Below are 24,277 nucleotides of genomic sequence, written 5' to 3' on the forward strand. Positions count from 1 at the left end.
TGCTTGTGCAGGTCAGCTGAATTTGGAAGAAATTTGCAAATAGCTCAGAATGAATTAGAGAATGAGCCTTATATGCTTGGAAAGCTACGGATGTCTATTTTCTGGAGCATTTCGTGGATTGTTAATATCATTTTTTTAGAAGAAGTTATGACCATTTTAACACTAAAAGGTTCCCAAGAGGTTGAGTAGTTTGTAACTAACAAGACTGCAATGAAAATAATAAACCCAATAAATCTAACAGCTAAAACTGATGCAGCCAAGAACAAGTCAGCTGATACTTATTCAAATATAAAAGGGAATGAAATTAAAGATGAGGACTAAGAGGGAGTAATTGGCATAAAGGCTACCCAAAGAGTTACAATTGTTTTACCATTTCTTCTCACTTATTGTCATCACTAAATGGCTATTAGTGGGTGAGTCAAGGAGAAGAAAATGATGCAAAAATAATTGGTTTAAAAGCAGCATTGGGGAATGAAGGAAAGAGGAGGAGGTCTCAGTCAATTTCTTTCGGTTCTATCTTCTAAAACTCATTTCTATCTTTTGTTTTAACTTAAGGATTGTGTGTTACTAAATTTTTAGTAGTTAGAGGCTGTTTCGAAGCCCGGAATATGATTGCAAGTTTGTTATGACATTTCATTTGAATTACTTTTATGAATGGATGAAAATTGGTTCACTACTTGTCTCATTGATGAATTCTTTATTTGTTTTCTATGGATGCATATGTAGTACTTGTTAATTGCGATTAACATGTGAACCAATTTCTAGGATAAGTAACACTAGTACTTACGATGCCTTGTGATGACTCAAACTCTTTTCGTTCTTAATAATTTCTACTTGTTAAATCTATGAACATGCCATTCTAGATTGCATGCTAGGGACTAAGTTAAGTTGAAAACGTCATTCTCTTAACATACTACATAAGAGTAATAGGTTTAGTTCTAACATTGAGCCAACTTGAGCATCTTCATCTAGAAATAAAAGGAATTTGAATGAAACATAACATGTTTGCATATTTATATGGTGGTGGATAGCAATTCCCCTGACTCGTTTTTCTTAATTTGTGAACTACTTAAAATCTGTTTCTGTCCTATTTTTGTTCGATTTAATTTAAATAGCAAATCAACTACAAAAATTCCAAACATTTGTGTGAGTGTAGTTCTGTGTGTCTAGTGTTGGCATATAAAATTTCGTAGACTTTAGATAAGTGTAAGTCGGTCTGATAATTATTTTTCAGTGGATGGTCAGTACGGACAACAACCCAGTTTTTGTGACATTTTAAGTAGTTAGATAAAACAATCTTCTGTGAGAAAGACCCTGATTTTCATATGCTACAATTGACAAAGCTTAGTGTTAATAAGGAAAATCAATAAGACATTTGTGTGCTACTTTGTGGTGTGCTTTTAATCCTATCATTAATCCGGATTACTCCCAAGGCTTGAAGTTCTTGGCCTAGTACATACTAGTTTGGATGAGATAATGGAATTGGAATGAGATTATCATCGATGATGTTTTCACTTATATGGTCGCTACTAACATAAATGAAAAGCGACCATATTGAACCATGTTCCGTTGATTAGTGACAACGTAGAACTAATTGGACAATCGAAATTACAATCAAGGTTAAAATTCCTTACCAAAGTGTGTTTAGACCTATCTTTCCCACATTGCCCAAGGTAACCCTGTTGTGTTACAAGTGGGAAAGGAATTGTAATGAGATGAATGGAATAGTTGAATATGATGCACACCTTACGACGCAAGGTTTGTCTCAAATGCCCTGTGATTGATTGCAGCATTACGAATGTGGTTAGTGTTTCTCTATGGGGATATTGGTATGGAGATTACATGTAAGTTCCCGAAGAATTACATGGACTGGTTTAAATAGTTCTAAACCATGGAACACCCTCTCAATTCACTTAAGGTGTTCATTTACGGATTGAAACAATCTGACGGATGTGGTATACCCGTCAAAATGATTATTTGATCAGTCATGGATATGAATAAAAGCCCTTGCGTTGAAAGAAATTTTGTGAAAAACATGTTCATTTAAGCAACATCTATAGCATGCAATTAACAATTAAAAGGCGGAATCGTGCTTGTATGCACTTAAAAACAAAACATTAACCATGAAATTCAAAGCCTAGTAGATTGGTGAACCTTGACTCAACTTAAAACAACATTTGTTAGTTGAGAAATTATACCTTTGTAGATTCCTCTTTGCATAAGCAAAGGCTAATCACCCAAAGAGAGGGCCTTCATTCCTTGCATCTTAGATCTATGGATTTGGATGGATGAAATGGTTCTCCAAGTTTCCAAAATTGAGAACCTCTAAGTCTCTTCACCAAGGTTAGATTGGAGAAGAAATGAGTGACCTTGGAGTAGTAGGATTGCTAGCTAAACCCTCCAAGGAGGCCGGCCACTTTAGAGAGAAATGAGAGCTTATGTTCTCATCCTTTCCCCAAAAGAAAACCCTAAATGAATTTTGGCTATAAAGTCATATTTATACCTTTATTCATTGGAGTGGCAAACTTGTAATTAAGTCCAAAACCCACTACTTTAACAAAATGGCCGGCCATAGGGTTTCATTGGGCTTTTAAGGCCTTTGTGAATTATTTGTCATTAAGTTGTGATACAACTTAAGTCAATGGGCTTGACGTTCGAAGCCCATTGGGCCTTGATGCCCAAAACTATCCCGAGGTCTTTAACGAACTTATTGGTTTGATTAATTAACATATTAATTAATCCTTGCCATAAATAATTAAACCATTTAATTATTCTTACTCATCTCCGTTGTTTCTTCAATCTCTACCTTACACGGTGTACGATCCATTAGGTTCCGTTTAGCGAGGCAGTGGACGATTAAAACCATTTCAAATCGATTGTGAATTTAAACTTACTTTCAATTCTCCCTTTAGTGATTATACACGTTTAGGGTTTCCACAAACCATGAGTGACACCTAGCAGTATATCATGGTTACCCAAGCTAATCAGAAGAGGTGGAGAACCTATTCAGTTTAGGATTACAAATGAAATACAATCTTTCTCTAATACAATACCCTTGACCACATTGTTTGGTTTGATAGTTTATTCATGTCTACTATCCAATGTGATTAATTTACTTATATGATTACCTTGAATGTGATTTGGAATGACTTCCTAAATCTCATTCATACTCTGGCCAGAGATTCTTAATCATATCATAGAGTATTCTCCCCCAAACGGTTTGAAGGTTAGAGATCCCTTGTTGCGCATGCACTTGCCTCCATGGCTAAGTGGCTTAACCCCGACGATGCTGTGGACACCCGCAGATGGGGTGACTTTGACATAATCAAAGATCAAGTACCTAAGCACAAGACAACTATGATGCCTCAGGTCAAAGGACTACTTTGCATTATCCCAGCCATGAGTTCTCATGTGACATGAGTATGAGAACTCTTCGTTGATTGTGTTCAGTGAACTCATTCGCTATTAAGCACCTACATGCTTGTCTTGGTGTCAATCACACCAATGACTCGAGATTAGTCACTCTTCCTAAGAGAAGACATATCATGTATTGATCTTAACGGATTGTCAATGCCCAATTGGCAATCCTATGATCAGGAACGTTTAGGATATGTATACGAAAGAGAATGGTCTCATAAATCTAACTTGTTTAAATTACATTCTCCTAATTACATATTCCTTAGACTTATCGTTTAAGCATATAACATTTATATGAGACGGCTTAAAACAATAATATATGCCCTTGATATTAAACTAGATTAGTTTAACATGTGAAATGTCCGTAAAGTATCATCATATGATTGGTTTTAGGGCACATTTCCAACATGCGTATTAAACTATAAAGTCTTATTCTTAATTGTTAGAGTTATAGTATATGTCAAGGACATGAATCTCACTAAGACTCTAGAAGAGCTTGAGAAAACTGTCTCACACCTGAAGATGGAATTTGAGATAAATGATCTTTGGAAAACTCGTATATGCTTTAACCTGAAGTTCAAGCGTTGTTCTAACGGTACTTTGGTCTACTAGTTGAACTACACCCCGAAGGTGTTGCTTTTGAGAATACCAATGATTTTCCATACGCTATATGCAAATGAAACCCTTGAAGAGGTTATGGAATCCGAAGTTCCAGATTTGAGTACAACTTTGTGCTTTGTTGTACTTAGCTTATTGCATTAGACATGACATCTCTTTCGCTGTTGATCTATTAGTAAAGATGCAACACCGCACCTACACACAACCACTGAATTGGTATTGAAGATGTTTTTCCGCTACCCTGAAGGTGCTACGGATTTGGGAAATTCCCAACGCATCCCAAGCGAGATCCAACCCCCTTGATCCTCGGAATGATGCTTGCCTTGTTTGTTATGTTGATGCTGCTTACTTATCAAACCCGCACAAGGCATGTCCTTGAATGGTTATGTCTTTACCATTAGGGATATCGCAATATCTTGGAGGTCCACGATATGACCTTGTTGCAAAATCTTCGAAACATTTCAAGACTCACCTTACCTCACTTTGCCATACATGAGACATAGTTTAGAGCTCTTGTTGAGCATATTCGAAGTACTTGCTGTTTTCATCAATCGTTGAATCCCAACGACGATCCATGAAGATTATGCTGTATGTATAAATCCGACCAAAACATGATACATCAACGAAGTCAAGGTTAAGACATATTGTGTTTACATCAACATCAGAAAAGCATGAGGAGATTAAAGCCATACAAGCTGATCCCAGACAACCTCACCGACCTCTCACGACGTTACTGCCAAAGTCAACCTTCCAGAAGCTTGTCTAAGGAATTCGTATGCCTAACTATTCATATGCAATGCTTGTAGTTCTCATTTGGAAGTTTTGTCAAACTCAGGGGGAGTATCTAGAAGTATACTCACTTGATCTTAATGTACTCTTTTTCCCTATGATTAAGAGCATTTTTTAGGTCTTTGCTACCTAACTAGGTTTTGACGAGGCACCCAACTTGGGCTGGTCATACCCTTGTAAGCTCTTTTACATGTGTCCAAAAGACATTTAGTTTTGATTTAATGCAACTTCTCACTTTTCTCTTTAGTCTATAGGTTTTTCTCTCACCTTGGGTTTTACCATAGCGAGGTTTTGTGAGTTTTACCTTTTAGGCATTCTTCTGTTGTTTTGAAACTGGCATTCGCTCATTGTGCTAACGACTTCATCAACTGTACTTACTTCATCACTACAGACCTGATGTGCCATTTGTTTGAGTTAAATACACACTCAAGTGGGATTGTTGCTGTTAGAAATGTGATTGTATAAATCTTAGTGTATCTAGGGATATCTTGGATTATTCTCTAGGGTTAGATATTATCCTATTAGAGTTGTAATCATATTAGGGTAAGGAATTAACCTTCCTTACTACTATAAATAAAGGCACAATGTGTAACATCCCACATCGTCCAGAGGAGTGGATCCTGTAAGCCTTATATGTATATTCCCATCTCTACCTAGCACAATGCCTTTTGGGAGCTTACTGGCTTCGGGTTCCATCGGAACTCTAAAGTTAAGCGAGTTCGCACGAGAGCAATCCCATGATGGGTGACCTACTGAGAAGTTCTAGTGTGAGTTCTCATAAACAAAATCGTGAGGGCGTGGTCGGGGCCTAAAGCGGACAATATCATGTTACGGCAGAGTCGGGCCTAGGAAGTGATGGAGCCCGAGTCGGGATGTGACAATTGTGTGGAGTGTAACATCCCACATCGCCCAGGGGAATGGATCATGTAAGCTTTATATGTATATTCCCATCTCTACCTAGCACGAGGTCTTTTGGGAGCTCATTGGCTTCGAGTTGCATTGGAACTTCAAAGTTAAGCGAGTTCGCGCGAGAGTAATCCTATGATAGGTGACCCATTGGGAAGTTCTCTTGTGTTTTCCTAGAAACAAAACCATGAGGGCGTGGGATATTGTGCTACGGCGGAGTCGAGCCCGTGATGTGGTAGAGGCCCGGGCTGGGATGTGACACAATGGGGTGGAATAGAACACATCGCTTTCTTTCTCTCTACTATTGCCACACCCCCTCTCTCAATTCTTTATATGATTCAGTAAATTAGGCCTACAACAAAATGCATCTTTTTCTCGTTTTTTATTATTTATTTTCACTTACACTCGGTTTGAATAAGTACATTTAAAATTATTAAAAAAATGTCACTTAGTACTACGGTCTACTATTTCTCTTCACTTGTATGTGAAAGGTCTTGGGTTCGATTCTCGTCAAATGCGAGTTTGAACCACATTATTGTTAGTCCAACGTGAGGTTAAGCCCACCCCCATCCCCTAGTGTAGATAATATTGTTTATTCAAAAAAATTAAAATGACAAAAATTGAAACAATGAAATTTTATTTTCTATTGCAGTCCTAATAGTTTAGGAATGTAATTGTGTAAAAACTATGTTATCTTGAATATCCTTGTGGAATAGATGGTATCCTAATAGAGTTGTAATCCTATTAGGGTAAGGAATTAACCTTTCCTAGTATTATAAATAAGGCACAATGGGGGTGAGTAAACACAACTCAAAATTCACTTAATTCTCTCTCTATGCTTGATGCACCTCTCTATAATTCCTTAATGAAATAGGCCCAACAACACGATATCAGCACACTTTTGACGCTACGCTAAACAGAGTTTGTTCATCTTCTTGGGGAGAGTTACGTTTTAATTATTCTTTTTGCGATTAATTTATTATTTTATTGAATTGATCTACATGCTGTTGATTCAATTTAATTTTTCTATGTTGAACATAATACAACACATTGGAGATGCAATTATGGCTCAAAGACTCAATTATTTTCTGCCAATCATGTTCTCTTAAAATAAAGTTACATATTTTAAACGACCATGAAACATGAAACGTTCCCTATGATGTGTGAACCCCTAAATTTACATTTACCTTCCTATATATATTGTACTAGCCTTCATGCACACGCTCACGTGCGTGTAGAAGATATTTTTTGAATCAAGGCTTGCTACGCATGATTTAGACGTTTTAAATGTATTTATATGCATAAATTGACAAAAGGAAAGTCAAATTTTGAAGTAAATGAATAATCTTAGATCATGCTAGAAGAAACCTCTCATAAACCAATTAAAGCAGCTGAATCCGCATAATACAATCTGTCACATCTTGGCCTGGGCCCCCACCACATCCTGGGCTCGACTCCACCGTAGCACGATATTGTCTGTTTTGGGCCCCGACCACGCCCTCACGGGTTTGTTTCTGGAAACTCACACGAGAACCTCCCAGTGGGTCACCCATCCTTGGATTGCTCTCGCGCGAACTCGCTTAACTTCGGAGTTCCAATGGAACCTGAAACCAGTTAGCTCCCAAAAAGCCTCGTGCTAGGTAAAGATGAGAATATACATATAAGGCTTACAGGATCCTCACCCCTGAACGATGTGGGATCTTGTAAAATCGGTCCCTGTTGAATTTATATTAAGAGTAGATAAAATAATATTTAATAAACAATTGATTTAATCACATTATTGCTAACCCATTGTGAATCTAAGCCCACACCCTTTCCCCCTAGTGTAGATAATATCGTTTTTTTTTGTTATAAACAATCTTTCGACAATTAATTTAATTACATTATTATCCACGTGCGAAAGACTTTTTTTATAACTGGCATTACATGCCTTTTAAGATATTTTGAACGTGTTTAAAAATAGAGAAAATAATATTCAATGAACAACTAATTGAATCACATTATTACTAGAATATTATGAGGTACTAATTATTAAAAAAATATTGTTAAAATGATGAAAATACCCCTTGCCACATTTGATGTATTATTTTGGGTTGCTTTTGAAGTTTTTTGTTTGAGGGGCATTTTTGTCCCATTATTTTGGTGAAGCTTGTGACACCAAAAAATACTGTTCATTGGGCCCTTGCTTTATATATAAAGATATTGCATATATTGTTAATAAATATATGTTCATGCATAATGCAATTTATAAATTAGCTATGTTGAATTTGTGAATCAAAGAATGGAAGGAAAATATAAGCAATTACGGTTTTTCAAACCCTAGAAATAAAAAAAGAAAATTTAAGAAAAAGGGATGTTTTGCCTACGGCCTGAAGTCGCACCACGCCAAGCTAAAGTAGAGAGCCGAGCCATGATAGGAGCATATTTATGCGACTTAGTTAGCTTGTTTCTTGGCATTTATGTTGTTAGTTCGTAGTTATTTTAGTATTTTAAGCTATTTTCGTGTGTTTGTTGGTCAAAAGGGTTAATGTGGCAAAGAAGTGCATTTTGGAGCATTTTTGGGCATGGAATGGATAACATATGCTTGGAGCAAAAGGAATGGACGAAATTTGAAGTTTGTACATCATCCTCTCCCTATAAATAACCATTTTAGCACACTCATTTCACCCAACACATCCACTCATTACAACCACCCGGCACATTCACCTACCACTACATTCACTCATTTCATCCAACACATCCATTCACCTACCACTACATCCACTCATTTCACCCAACACATTCACTCATTTCACCCAACACATCCACTCATTACAACCACCCAACACATTCACCTACCACTACATCCACTCATTTCACCCAACACATCCACTCATTTCAACCATCCAACACATTCACCTACCACTACATCCACTCATTACCACCACCCACTACATCCTCTCCCTAGCCTATAAATATATCCATCCAAAGACACATTCAGGGGGACAGTTTAGGGAGAAGGGAGGAAGACACATTCTGCCGCAAGGCAGAGTCTTTTCTTCTTAACCATTCTACACATTCCCACAACAAAAACACAATTCCATGCACCTTCTTTTCCCTTTCCTTGCCGTGACCTCCATCCAACCTAAACACATTTAGCCATTCCTCCATACAAACAAACCTTCAAACACTCACCAACACCTTGTGCCGTAGCAAAGGAAGGGAAGGAAAGTGCTTGGACGTGCTTGTTGTCCAACTTGGATCGTTGGAGCGTTTAGGTGTTTTCTTTCTTTTGTTTCTAATGTTTAAATTCATTTCCTTTCATTTTGTTGTAAATATGAGTGGCTAAACCCCTCTTGGCTAGGGGTGATTTCAAAGCCATGATTATGTGTGCAATATAATTTAATAAATTCTAGTTATGAACTCTTGAATCGTGAATGCAATTGGCTTAACTATTTCATTGATAATTTATTTGTATTTGTTAATTAAGGGTCGACACTTAATTGGCCTGCATAAATCCGTTGCTAGAATATAAGAAAGTTTCATATAATCATTACAAACTTATATTCATAAGTAGTGGAGGTCGCTTATAAACAATCGCGTTAAGTTCAATTCCTAGCATAAGTGACATGATGTCATAGTTGCAAGTGCTTTGTCAATGCTTATGATTTTCATTAAACGTAATGATCTTTGATTGTATCTCTATTATGATGTCATGTAGGGAACTTTTGAAGAATGTTTTGGGTTGTCGAATGATGTCATCCAATCCAATAAAACAAGGAAAATCTGAGAGTTAACTAGTGATGTCACGGTTAATTTGGAGCATTGTCATTCATAATTCAATGAAGTAGTCACTGGAAATCAAGTTATTTGCATACATGTCATGTGTGGAGAAAAAGCCTCTAGCTATCCCATCCATCATCTTATTTCTCAAATTTGTTTTACAATCTGTCTAGTTTTTCATACTTGTTTGTTTGTTTCAACTTCGTCCAAAACTCAATCCCCCTTTACTTTAGTGTGTCTAATTAGTTAGAATCTGTTTTAATTTGTGTTTTTAAGTGTTTTGATTCAAGTAATAGTCAATTTTCGTCCAAAGTCATTCCTAGTGTCTAGTTTAAGTTTATTTGGTTGTTTTAAGGTGTTTTGAGTATTGTAAGTTTGCTTTGAGTTGTTGGAAATGTGCCCTAAAACCAATCATGTGATGATACTTTACGGACATTTCACATGTTAAACTAATCTAGTTTAATATAAAGGGCAAAGATTATTGTTTGAGCCGTCTCATATAAATGTTATATGCTTAAATGATAAAGTCCAAGGAATATGTGATTGGGAGAATGTAATCTATAGATGTTAGATTCATGAGACCATTCTTTCGTATACACATCCTAAACATTCCTGATCATAGGATTGCCAATTGGGCATTGACAGTCCGTTAAGATCAGTACGTGTTGTGTCTTCTCTCAGGGAGAGTGACTAGTCTCGAGTCATTGATGTGTGTGACATCAAGACAAGTACGTATGTGCTCAATAGAGAATGAGTTCACTGAACACGATCAACGAAGAGTTCTCATATTCATGTCACATGAGAACTCATGGTTGGGATAATGCAAAGTAGTCCTTTGACTTGAGGCATCACAGTTGTCTTGTGGTTAAGTCCTTGATCTTTGATTATGTCAAAGTCACCCCATCGGGGTGTCCACGGCATCATTGGGGTTAAGCCACTTAGTCATGGAGACAAGTGAATGCGCAACAAGGGATCTCTAACCTTCAAACAGTTTGAGGGAGAATACTCTATGATATGATTAAGAATCTTTGGCCAAAGTATGAATGAGATTTAGGAAAGCGTTCCAAATCACATTCAAGGTAATCATATAAGCACACGAATCACATTGGATAGTAGACATGAATAAATAAACTATCAAACCAAACAATGTGGTCAGGAGTATTGTATTAGAGAAAGACCGTATTGCATTTGTAATCCTAAACTGAATAGGTTCTCCACCTCTTCTGATTAGCTTGGGTAACCATGATATGCTGCTAGGTGTTACTCATGGTTTGTGGAAGCCCTAAACGTGTATAATCACTAAAGGGAGAATTGAAAGTAAGTTTCAATTCACAATCGATGTGAAATGGTTTTAATCGCCCACTGCCTCGCTAAAAGGAACCTAATGGATCGCACACCATGTAAGGTGGAGATTGAAGAAACAATGGAGATGAGTAAGAATGATTAAATGGTTTAATTATTTATTTATGGCAAGGATTAATTAATATGTTAATTAATCAAACGAATAAGTTCGTTAAAGACCTCTGGATAGTTTTGGATCTTAAGGCCCAATGGGCTTCGAACGTCAAGTCCATTGACTTAAGTTGTATGACAACTTAATTCACTAAGACCCAAAAACCCAAATACACCCTAAGGCCGGCCATATTGTTAAGGGTAGTGAACTTGGACTTATTTACAAGTTTGCCACTCAAATGAATAAAGGTATAAATATGACTTTATAGCCAAAATTCATTTAGGGTTTGTTTTGGAGAAAATTGGAGAGAACATGTCTCTCCATTTCTCTCTAAAGAGGCCGGCCCCTTGGAGGGTGCATCTAGCAATCCCACTACTCCAAGGTCACTCATTTCTTCTCCAATCTAACCTTGATGAAGAGACTTAGAGGTTCTCAATTTTGGGAACTTGGAGAAACCTTTTCATCCATCCAAATCCATAGATTTAAGATGCAAGGAATGAAGGCCCTCTCTTTGGGTGATTAGCCTTTGCTTATGCAAAGAGGAATCTACAAAGGTATAAATCTCAACGCACTTTCTTTTAAGTTGATTAATGGTTCACCAATCTACTAGGCTTTGAATTTCATGGGTAATGTTTTGTTTTTGAATGCATGCAAGCATGATTCCGCCTTTTAATTGTTAAATGCATGCTATAGATGTTATTCAAATGAACATGTTTTCACAAAATCATCCTTCATGAGTCTTGTGAGTATTGTTAAGTGTTTTTAAGTTTAGTTTTATGTTTTTGAGTCAGTTTAGAGGTTATTAGCATGTTGGAAGTATGTCCACAAAGCCACTCATTTGATGTAATAGCTTTTGGAATACTTATTGTATTAAACTTTTATATGTTTAATGAAGGGCAAAGCTTATTGTTAATCACTATTTATTGTATCATGTGTTTAAGCAATAAGGGAATCCAAGGAATGTATTTGATCTAAGAGATAAGTGATTTAAGTAAGTTAGATTATCAAGACTTTTCTCTTATGTTCATTCCTAAAACATTCCTAGCCATAGGATTGCCAATTGGGTATTGACAATCCGCTAAGGTTAGTATGTGTTATGTCGACTCAAGCGTGAGTATGACTAGTCTCAAGTCATTTGGTGTTAGACATTAAGACAAACACATAGGTACTCGAAAGAGTAATCGAGTACACTGAACTACGATCAAAAGAGAGTTCGAACATACATGTCATGTAAGAACTCGAGAGTTACAATATGCAAAGTAGTCCTTTGACCTGAGGCATCATAGATGTCTAATGGTTAGGTCTTTGATCTTTGATCATGTCAAAGGCATTCCATTGGAGTGTCCACGGCATTGTTGTGGTCAAGCTACCTAGTCATGTAGGCATATGAATGCACAACAAGGAATCTCTAACCTTCCATGGTGGAAGGAGAATACTCTAAGATATGATTCGAGAGTCTTTGGCCAAAGCATATGAATATGACTTAGGAAGTTTGTTCCAAATCATATTCAATTGAATCATATAGACAAGTATCACATTGGATAGTAGACATGAAACAAACTATCACCTGAAACAATGTGATTAAGAGTATTATATTAGAGAAAGACCGTATTGCATTGTAGTTGTAACTGGATAGGTTCTCCAACCACTTCTATTTAGCTTGGGTAACCATGATATGCTGCTAGGTGTCACTCATGATTTGTGGAAGCCCTAAAGATTAGCAAACACTAATTTTAAGGGAGAATTGAAATGTGGTTTCAATTCACAATCGATCGTTAAGAGTAACAATCGCCCACTACCTCGCTAAATGGAACCTAATGGATCGTACACCGAGTAAGGATGTTGGTGAAGAAATTAAATGAAATGGATAAGCAATTAAATGGTTTAATTGAAGAATGGTCAAGGTTAATTAATTAGTTAATTAATTATACGAAATATTCGTATTGGGCTTATATGTTGGTTTTGGGTTTCGGGGCCCAAAAGCGTTTTGGTCCACAAGGCCCATTATGTTTAAGTTGTATGACAACTAAAACAAAATGGGCAATTAGCCCAATCAATTTGATATGGCCGGCCATTAGGGTGAGAAGTGTTAAACTTGGATTAATTACAAGTTTGCCACTCACATGTGATGAAGTATAAATTCAACTTTATAGCTTTATTTTCATTTAGGGTTTTTCTTGGTGAAATGAGGTGAAACATTTTCTCTCATTCTCTCTGAAGAGGCCGGCCACCTAGGGAAGAAATAGCTAGCAATCTCTTCTTCCCTAAATCATCCATTTCATCTTCACATCACATCCTTGGTGAAAAGACTTAGAGACATCAAGCTTTTGATGTTTTGGAGAACAAATCCTCAAATCCTCAAAGAAGCAAAGGAGCACTAAAAGGAGGAAAATCACAAGGAAGATCCAAGAAGCAAGGAGGTGACTTGAAGGCCCTCCACTTAGGTGAATCCCTTGTGTAATCAAGGATGAGCTTCAAGGGTAAAGAAACTCTTAATCTTTCCTTCTCTTTAATGTTGTTAAAGAGTTTATTGGTTCACCATATACTAGGCTTTGAAAGTCATGGGTTTTATGAATTGTTTTTGAATGCATGCCTACTTTAATGTGTTAATAGTTTGCATATGTATTCAAATGTTCTTACTTGTTCTTAGTTAGGACAAAATTTTTCCTTCATAGCAAGCCCTCCTAATCCCTAGTCCAGAACAATCCCTACTTATACTTGTACTACAATTGTCAAAAGAGGATTAAATTTGTGTGTTAAGATAATTTTCGCATCAAGTTTTTTGCGCCGTTGCCGGGGATTAGCAACTTTGCTAATCCCTTTGCTAATCCCTTGTTATTTTTTTTTGTTTATTTTTGTGTCTTTTGTTTTCAGTTATTGACTTTGTTTCTGTTTGTGTTTTTTTTTTTTTTTTGTTTTAATTTTGATATTTGATTTAGTTTTGTTTCCTTGATTTCAGGTACTAGAGAAGTAAGACATGGATTTTGCTACCATTCAAGCTCAAATAGCGGAACTTACTTCTCAATTGTCACAATATGCCGAAAGGACCACAATGCAAAGTGTCCCTACATGTGGTGTGTCCTATGGGCAAGGATATCCAACTCAGCAATATTCTCAATTCGCTGCAAATGAAGATGCTTGGGGTTATCAAGGCCATAGCCAATCATGGGACAATATGTTTTCCAACGCTTACAATTCGGATTGGAGAGATTATTCAGATTACATAGAACCTCAACAATTCCAACAAGATTGATATTGGTAGCAAGAAGAGGAGTTCCATTCAAGACCTATGCAGCCATCACAACCTCATATACAATATGCTCAATCAAACTCAGGTTCGTCAATAGATTATGATAAAATTTTTGATGAAATAAATTCTTTGGTGCAGGGCTCACAAAATCAAACCAAGGAGGCTCAACAAGATGGATATTGACAGCAATATGATGATGATCAAAATTCCAATCAAATTCCCCTACAACAATTCCAATCAAATTCAAGTATGTCCACGGATAATGATCAAAATTTTCAATTACTAACCTCTTTAGTGCAGGGGCAGCAAAATCAAAATGAAACAATGCTCAATCAAGCTAAGGAGATAAGCGAATTGAAAAATCAACTTGGAGAGATTATGGAGTTCACGACACAAATTCAAGAGTAAAGTGAACTCTCCAACTCAACTATTGAAAATTTGAAGGAAGATTTTGAAATCCATGATGCTATCACTTCGGGAAGTGCTATGGAGGTTGGAGGTGAACCCAAGACATCCAAACCAAGCCAAAACATGGATGAACAGCTGCTGCTTGAAGAAGAGGAGAATAACAAGGCCATGGCAAGGGAAGAACCACCCTTGCCGCAGCCCCATATGCCCTCTATGCCGTCCACTACAACCAAGGTAAGCCTAAATTCAATTTGTCCTGACCCCATTTCACCAAATGTCCTTATTCCTTGCAGCATCATGCAATCCAAGGAAGAAGAGGGTGAGAAAGGCATCTTCGGAACCTTTCCAAAGAATCAAGAGCAAGAAGTGGATGGGGAATGTCTAGAATTCATCAAAGAAGATACACTTGAGACGAAAATTCCCAAAGAAGTTGGATTTTATGACACGGGAAAAGTCATAACTCTCAAAACACTAAATCTGGCCAAGTCTTATTTCCCTAATGTGGTGTTCGTATTTGAGTTTGTGTTGGAACAAACAAGTAAGCCATCTTCTCCAACTTCGATTTTATTATATACTAACTTGCTGATTTTAATGATTCAGGCACCTACACTAGAATTTAAACCATTGCCGGATCACGTCAAGTATCACCTTCCATTCAAGGATAAATTCCATGCTATGGGCCCTATCCAAGTTTAGAAGGAAGTTTCGTCCGGTTGGAAGATGTTAAAGCAAGCGCTTATTGGGAGGCAACCCATGTATTCGAATAAGGAAGATTTTTGAATTGCTCCACGATTGGTTTTGTGTTCCTAAAAACCTTCCATTTTCTGCAGTTTTATTTTGCCATGATTGTCATTTTTATTTGTTGCTTGTTTAATTGTTTTTGGTGTGGGTTTATTTTTGAAACATTGACAGATATGCAAGGTATTTTACATTCATTTTCATAAAAAAGGGAACATTAAGCAGAAAAATACAAAAGAGAGCCTTCACAAAGGCTGCTTAAGAGAAGTCTCAGTAGTCGGCATAGCCTCAGCTGTCGACGGAGCCCCAGAAGGAGGAGGCATTGGAGGTTGATCATTTGGAGCTTTATTACGCGGTACAGCCCCAGAGGACGAAGGCAAATGCTGTTGGAACAAACCCACAAACCTCTGATGATCAAGTAATCTGACCATCAGATTCCTGCATCTGGTCAATCTTCCTCTTCATGTTTGTAGCATAGTTATGTGCGAGCTTGTGCAACTGTTTATTCTTATGCTTGAGCCCTCTAATCTCCTGTTTGAGACTTATCACTTCAGCTGCCAATGATTCAACTTGACGGGTTCGAGCAAATAGACGTTAGGCCATATTAGACACAGAACCTGCACACTGCACACTGAGAGCCGGAGAATCCTTAACAACCAACTCATCAGATCGTTTGGAAAGTAGTCTGTTATCTTTGGGAGTGACAAGGTTCCGGGCCACCACCGCAGCGGTCATATCATTTTTCATCATCGAATCCCCAACGGTAAGAGGACCAGTAGGGGATATGAAATATGGGCGTCATATGTTGTCTGGAAAAGGCATGGATGCCTCTGCACCAAGGTTCAAGTCAAAACGACGATCACAGGGGCCAGACATTTTCACAGGTGTTGAAGAAATAAAAGGTCGGACAAATCGAGATCTTAGAAGTGCAATGAAGGAGGTTTCTACAGGTGGAAATTCAAGTGTGCTTTGAAACGAACTGCGCACCTCTATAAAAATAAGCACTCGACGGGATTTTAGAGATCGAAGAGACGAGCTCAGAAATCGAAGAGGCGAGCTCAGAAATCGAAGAGGCCAATTCAAAAATCGAAGAGGCGCTAGCTTTCTTAAAAGTTGGGCTTGCTCAGAAACCACGACCCAATCTTCTTTTCCAGATTTGTCCGCACTTGTCACATGCAACCTCTGCACTAGAAGGAGCTTAGAACTCGAAGAGGCGAGCTCAGAACTCAAAGAGGCAAGCTAAAAAATCAGAGAGGCCTCTGCTTTTCCAGACGTATCAGCGCCTGTCACATACACACTCAACTTTGTGGAAATCACGGGCAGTTTGTTGAAGCGCCGATTCTAGATATCGAAGAGGCATCAGCTTTATCCAGATGTGTCAGCATCTGTCACATACACACTCAGCCTTGCAGAAATTACGGGCAATCTGTCGAAGATTTCTGGTGAAGTAGAAAGCACGTGAAGTTTACTGTTCAATCATCCAACGGTTGCCGACAAGAGTGAAAGAATAGTCCCGATTATTATTTCCTATAAATGTCGACCTTCACCCTGAAGGATTTATTTTGAAAAAAAATGTTCATTTGAGCAACATCATATAGCATGCAATTAACAATTAAAGGCGGAATCATGCTTGTATGCACTCAAAAACAAAACATGACCATGAAATTCAAAGCCTAGTAGATTGGTGAACCATAATCAACTCAAAACAAAGTGAGTTGAAATTAATACCTTTGTAGATTCCTCTTTGCATAAGCAAAGGCTAATCACCCAAAGAGATAGGGCCTTCATTCCTTGCTTCTTAGATCCATGGATTTGGATGGAAGAATAGGTTTCTCCAAGTTCCCAAAATAGGGAACCTCTAAGTCTCTTCACCAAGGTTTGATTGTGGAAGAAATGAGTGACCTTGGAGTAGTAGGATTGCTAGATGTACCCTCCAAGGTGTTGGCCTCTTTAGAGAGAAAATGGAGAGACAATTCTCACCAATTTTCCCCCAAAATAAACCCTTAATCACATTAATGAATATTTGGCTATAAAGTCATTTATATAGTCACTTCTTTAAGTGACCTAAACAACCAAAACCCTAATTCATACACATATGGCCGGCCATTTAGGGAGTTTTGGGCTTTTGGGCCTTAATGAATCTTTATTCATTAAATTGTCATACAACTTAAGTTAATGGGCTTGACGTTCGAAGCCCATTGGGCCTTAAGGTCCAAAACTATCCCGAAGTCTTTAACGAACTTATTCGTTTGATTAATTAACATATTAATTAATCCTTGCCATAAATAAATGATTAAACCATTTAATCATTCTTACTCATTTCCGTTTAATCTTCAATCTCTACCTTTTATGGTGTGCGATCCATTAGGTTTCTTTTAGCGAGGCAGTGGGCGATTAAAACAATTTTACATCGATTGTGAATTGAAACAATTTTCAATTCTCCCTTTAGTGGTTATACACGTATAGGGCTTCCACAAACCATGGTTGACGCCTAGCAGCATGTCATGGTTACCCAAGCTAATCAGAAGAGGTTAGAGAACCTATTCAGTTCGGGATTACAAATGCAATACGGTCCTTCTCTAATCTAATACTCTTGACCACATTGTTTGGTATGATAGTTTATTTACTCATGTCTACTATCCAATGTGAATCGTTTGCTTATATGATTTCCTTGAATGTGATTTGGAACGCATTCCCCAATCTCATTCATACTCTGGCCAGAGATTCCAAATCATATCATAGAGTATTCTCCCTCAACTGTTTGAAGGTTAGAGATCCCTTATTGCGCATTTACTTGTCTCCATAGCTAAGTGGCTTAACCCCAACGATGCCGTGACACCCCTAGGGGGTGAATTAGACATAATCAAAGATTAAGGACTTAACCACAAGACAACTGTGATGCCTCAGGTCAAAGGACTACTTTGCATTATCCCAACCATGAGTTCTCATGTGACATGGAATATAAGAACTCTTCGTTGATCACGTTCAGTGAACTCATTCTCTTATTGAGCACCTACGTACTTGTCTTGATGTCACACACACCAATGACTCGAGACTAGTCACTCTCCCTGAGAGAAGACACAGTACGTACTGATCTTAACGGACTGTCAATGCCCAATTGGTAATCCTATGATCAGGAACATTTAGGAAGTGTCTACGAAAGAATGGTCTCATTAATCTAACTTCATTAGATTGCATTCTCCCAATCACATATTCCTTGGACTTTATCGTTTAAGCATATAACATTTATATGAGACGGCTCAAACAATAATCTTTGCCCTTTATATGTTAAACTAGATTAGTTTAACATTTGAAATGTCCGTAAAGTATCATCATATGATTGGTTTTAGGGCACATTTCCAACAATCTCCCACTTGCACTAGAGCCAATCAGCTAGGTCATCTTGATGATACCTCTTCTGTAGTCATTTCATAAATGGCTGAATAGTAGGCCTAGACAGTGGATATCTATATGTGTTATCCACAGAAGCAACCTTGAGAATAACGACGTCACCATTATACATGATTCTCAATCATGTGGTTCAGTCTCTCATTTGTGTTCGGATCTTGATGAGACCTTGATTCCCAGGCTTGAGCTATCGCCCCATTAGTGTCATACACTTTCTGGTTGGAACCGAATAGAGAGTTCATAAATGAACTTTCCCATCCAAACAACATTGTTGTAAACTTCTATATGGCAATATATCTTGCATTCATAATGGAACACACTAAAGTCATACTTTAATGTTTCCATCCAAATATCTCTTTAGTCATAATAAAGAGATATATGTTTATCTCTTCATTCATAATGAAGAAACATCCAATGATGGATTAGATTCATAATCTAATACATTTACGCTTCCATTACGTCACTTTGATTCTTCCTCGATCTTTAAGGAATTTATCCTTTAGTATTTCTCAAATACTTAAGGACTCACTTGACAGTTGCCATGGTTCTGATCCTGGGCTTGCATTGATATCATCTTGTACCGTTCTAGGTACAACTCATATCAATGTTTTTCATACAATATGAAATACATAAATCACCTTTCTGCGTATGCATAAAGGATTCAATTTACGCATTATTTCTTTGGGAGTCAAAGGGTACGTTCCCTTTGAGAAGGGCAACTTGCTAGTCTCACTAGAATCGTCCTTCTTATTGAAGTTTATCATCATATGAGAAACTTCCTAGCATCCATTGTCTATTATTAGGGATTGATATAATCCAATTATATCATGAAATATATCATTATAGATTTCCATCCCATGTATATAGACTATATCTCCCATATACATTCTATCGTTTATAGAATGCTTAAAGTCATAACTTTAACGAAGAAGCTTTCTTTTCATTTCCAAAATTAATATATCATATATACTTAAATTTTAGGAACATGATTAACTCCCACTAATCTTTTGTAAAACTAGTAAACAAAAGATTCATTTACATCTTTATGAGAAATCAAACGATTTGATCCTTTTCTCATAAAATGCAAATAGCTCCCACTAACTTGCTAAGATCCATGATGGATGGATCTCTACAACTTACATGTCTTGTGATTTATAGTTTTGGACATATATTATCAAGACTATCTTAATAATGGTTTCGGAAACCCATATTATGTCAAAACATTGAATCACCATTTTTAGTTGTAGCTAGCAATCTTCGAATTAATTGAAACCAAGCCTATCTCAAAGATGGTTTCTTCAAAGTCAACCATTCTCTTTGATTGTAGTTACCTTAAGCTACCAATTAGCTATGAAGGTTTCATTATTTCGAGTCAAATGGTACTTTACCATTTCCTTGAGTATATATCGTATATGCACTCAATGTAGTCATAAGGATTTTTATTCTTATCGACTACCATGGAGCTTGTGGTATAGGAACTAGGTTGTTATATTTGTTGATTACTATCTTGTCTCTCAAAGAACCCATTCTTTGAGTTCTATCTCTCGTTCATTTGCTTTTAGGCAAATCACATTGTAGAATTACAATGAACTACCCAACAAAACAACATTTGTTAGTTGGTTTATAGAAGCGATATCCAAAAGTTATTTTAAGGATATCCTACAAGATTGTTATCAAACAAATATTGCTTATTAGCACACAACCCCAAATCTTTAATATGCTTAAGATTTGTCTTTCTTTTCCAACTACATCTTATGGAGTCATGAAAATATTGGAAGATCTTCTCATTGACAATCATATTGTTTTAGAAGTATATATCCTATATATGGGTAATAGATAACATTTAACGAACTAAATCTTATTCAAGTTCGTTCTTCTCCTAATGGAGAAATACATTATCTTATGATGCTATTTTCCTTGATATCTTTCAAGGAAACTTATCTAAAGTGTTACCTTTCCTTGGATCAAATCTAAGGAGGTAAATACTTTAGATGTCTTATTCATCAACTTACATTACTTGAATTCTTTGAAACATTTTACAAAGTATTCGGACTTGTGTTTATTCAAAATAAACTATAGTCCAACCGAGAGTGATCTTCGGTGAATGTTATTCAACATGAGTAATATTATGTTTGTGGACAAGTGCCACTAACATTTAAGTGAATTAACCTCAACAACTTTGTGATTCTTTCTTCTTTCCAAAAGAATAAAGATTCGAACATTTCGCCTCTATACAATTTTAACAAGAAGGTATTGGATCCGGATCTAACGATCCAAAGCATCCTTGTTTCACCAACTCGTAACTTATGTTTTAGAGGTATCACAATTTAGTTGGGATTAGTCACTACCTTGCAACCTTTTGGGTTTTAAGCATCATTATATTCTAAACAGTTAACACTACCATATCATCTCTACTATAGAGACAATCAATTAGATTACTATAATCCAATTTCTTTGGTAGTTCATATGAGGAAGTAAGTACTATCTGCTTTCGCAGAGATCTATATCTTATTCACGTTCCGTATGTGAAGCACCTTTTCTTCTCTCATATATCTTCTACTTCTTATTAGTCACACTTTTACAACGATTTGTAAAACATAGTTACTAATACGGAATCATACATTCAAGTAGAAGAACCAACTGTTTTGAACTATTCAAGAACAATTTACAACACCTTCGAAAGGTGTGTTCTTGACACTTGCAAGACATTTCTTGCAAATACCCCTTCCAATGTCCATCCTTTCATAAAGAAAGTTTGTTCCCTTGGAGTTATTTATCTTCTTTATTTGACTTTCACCTTTGACTACATTAGTCATGGTCCCTAAACTCCCACTATCTCTCTTGAAACCCTTTTCAATTGTGTTATACACATCAAACAATTTGGAGAGTATGTGGTTATTGTTCACTACATAGTTTACCATAAACTTAGTGAACCATTAGGATAGGGAAACAAAGGTAAAGTCCTTGCCTAGTTTCCGTCTCGTTAAGTGGTTTAACACTTCAACACTCAATGATTCAAAATCATCATAAGTCCATGTTAATGGACTATTTTTGTCAACCAACCATTATGTTCTAAACATAATTACAAACTTTCAAGAGTTGTACAAGGCAACTCTCATTTCTTCATACAACATTTGGAAGTGAAGAATCATGGCACATTAAGTGTCCAAGCCTTTGTGCTTTCTTCTCAAGTTCCTTGTTCATGTAACAAAGAAACAAGCACTAAGTGTTTGCATTGATTAAGGGTTGTTCAAAGCAACTCTTATTTCTTCATACAACAATTTGTAATTGAAGAATTATGACATTAAAAGTGTTGTCCTCTCTATGATAGACCTTTTCTAACATATTCTTCTAATGATACATTATCAATAGGAAGATTGTGAGGATGAGACTACTTAGGTACATTTACAAGCCATTAAAGACAATCTATGGTTTTGTAGTACCAAGTCCGTAAACTAAACGTTCGGCTTTTATTTGTCAAGTGTTGGATAGCGTTTGCAAATATATTGGTAAACAAATACATAACGTATATAAATTGATTGATTTTAAGCCATTTGATTCGGGTCTTTAAATCAAATAGCATCACCCACTATTTTTGGCAAATTCCATATCCCTCATTGGAATTCGAGAGTTTTGGATGAAACTCTTAGTAGGTTATGGGAGGCTCACTATTACCAAGCCCACCTCACGATGATACGATATATGGCTAGCAACAATAATAATGAGAGAGTACGCTTACTCATTTGCAACTAATGCAAGTACCCATCTTATTTGGCCTCTAGAGAATGTAACCTCACAATGATATGATATTGGTTCCATTGCACTTAGTTAAGTTCTTCCCACCATGCTTAGTGCGTGAAGGGGTTCAAGAATAGCCTCACGATGATACGATATATAGCTATCCTCGTTGCCTACACTCACCTCATCATATGTATATGGATTCCTCCTGAGTATAAGCATGCACTTTGTACTCCCCCATGATAGGGTGAAGCCGGTGTACAAGTCATAAACGATTGGATCCCACCACGGTGGAAGGCCACGAAGAGATATTCTAAACATCTCTCGCTTATCAACTTAATATTGGTTTGGTTGAGGGTTTTTAGGTCTCATCACATTTCAATATACATTTTAATCTCTATTAAAACAATTTTGGTCCTATTACAACTATTGGTCCATATGATTGTTTTAGTTGTACATAATACTCCCACTATACTTTTAAAACGGTTTTTAAAGCAAGAGTATATGTTACTACTAACATTAGGTTTGCATTCATTTGATGGACTATATAGTTGCCTTGGGGCCTTAGGATGACTATGAACCTTTGTTTAGATTCAACACGAGCCTTGTGTTGAATCTCGGTCTAGGGATGGAGATTGATTTTAGTTACGCGTTTAATCACATTAAGGCGTGTTGTCTTAGGGGCGTTGGACCCAATTACTTCATTTTCATGCATATCATATAAAGCAAGAAAGAAATACTTCAAAGTAAAGGATGAGCTTATGCTCATTACAACATTTGCATAAAACAAATTACCTTAAAGTAAAGAAGGACTTATGCCCTTTTACAACATTTGATCAAATCAAATTACAACCAAAATCTAATCTACACATTCCCATGGTTCAAACAAATTTGAAACGCCTTTCACATAGCTCAATTATATTAGGCTTAGGTTCATAATCATCCTTTAATTAATTAACGCTTTAACTAATTAATTGAATGCAACATTTTCATTTGGTTTTTGTATCCATAAAATTGATTTAAGTGGAGCTAAACAAAATGAAAATCCAATTCTCATTTAAAGAGACAAAACAATTTTGTTCTCATCCTATTTGGGCCATCATGCAATAACCACAACTTTTTGGGCCATATTGCGAAAACATAAACTTTTGGGGTCACTTTGTAAAAACACAAAAGTCACTACTTCATGTAAATACAACTAGAACCCAAAATTTAAATAAATTCAAAACTTCATTAAAGGAGCAAAACAATTTGTCCTTTAGCGTTTTTAGGCCTTAACGTCAAAACGTAAACTTTCGGGTCAAAGTACAAATACACAAAAGTATCAAAACTTTATGTAATTGCATAAAAGCCCCAAAAATACCCTATTTTATTAGGGTGGCCGGTTTTTAGGGATAAAAAGGAGTGGTGGGTGTTTTGATTTATTAGTTTTGTCAAAAACAATCAAGTAGTGCTTTCACCTTTCATAAAAATAATATATGTTTTGATGATTGATATTTCTTTCATCATTTATACAAATATTTAACACTTTAAATACTTTCATAAAAATAATATATGTTTTGATGATTGATGTTTCCATCATCATTTATACAAATATTTAACACTTTAAATACATGATAAAACATTTGAAAAACATATATCATAAACTTTATGAAATAAATCAAAACTTTGAATCAAAACACAAACCTTTGTGTTCTTGGCAAGAACATCAAGAACATATGAAGAACATCCATGAAAACCCATAAGAGCTCCATGAATGTTTTCAAGCCAAAAAACTCAAATTTTCATCA

Source organism: Malus sylvestris, chromosome 2 (genome assembly GCF_916048215.2).
Source record: "Malus sylvestris chromosome 2, drMalSylv7.2, whole genome shotgun sequence".
Lineage (NCBI taxonomy): Eukaryota > Viridiplantae > Streptophyta > Magnoliopsida > Rosales > Rosaceae > Malus > Malus sylvestris.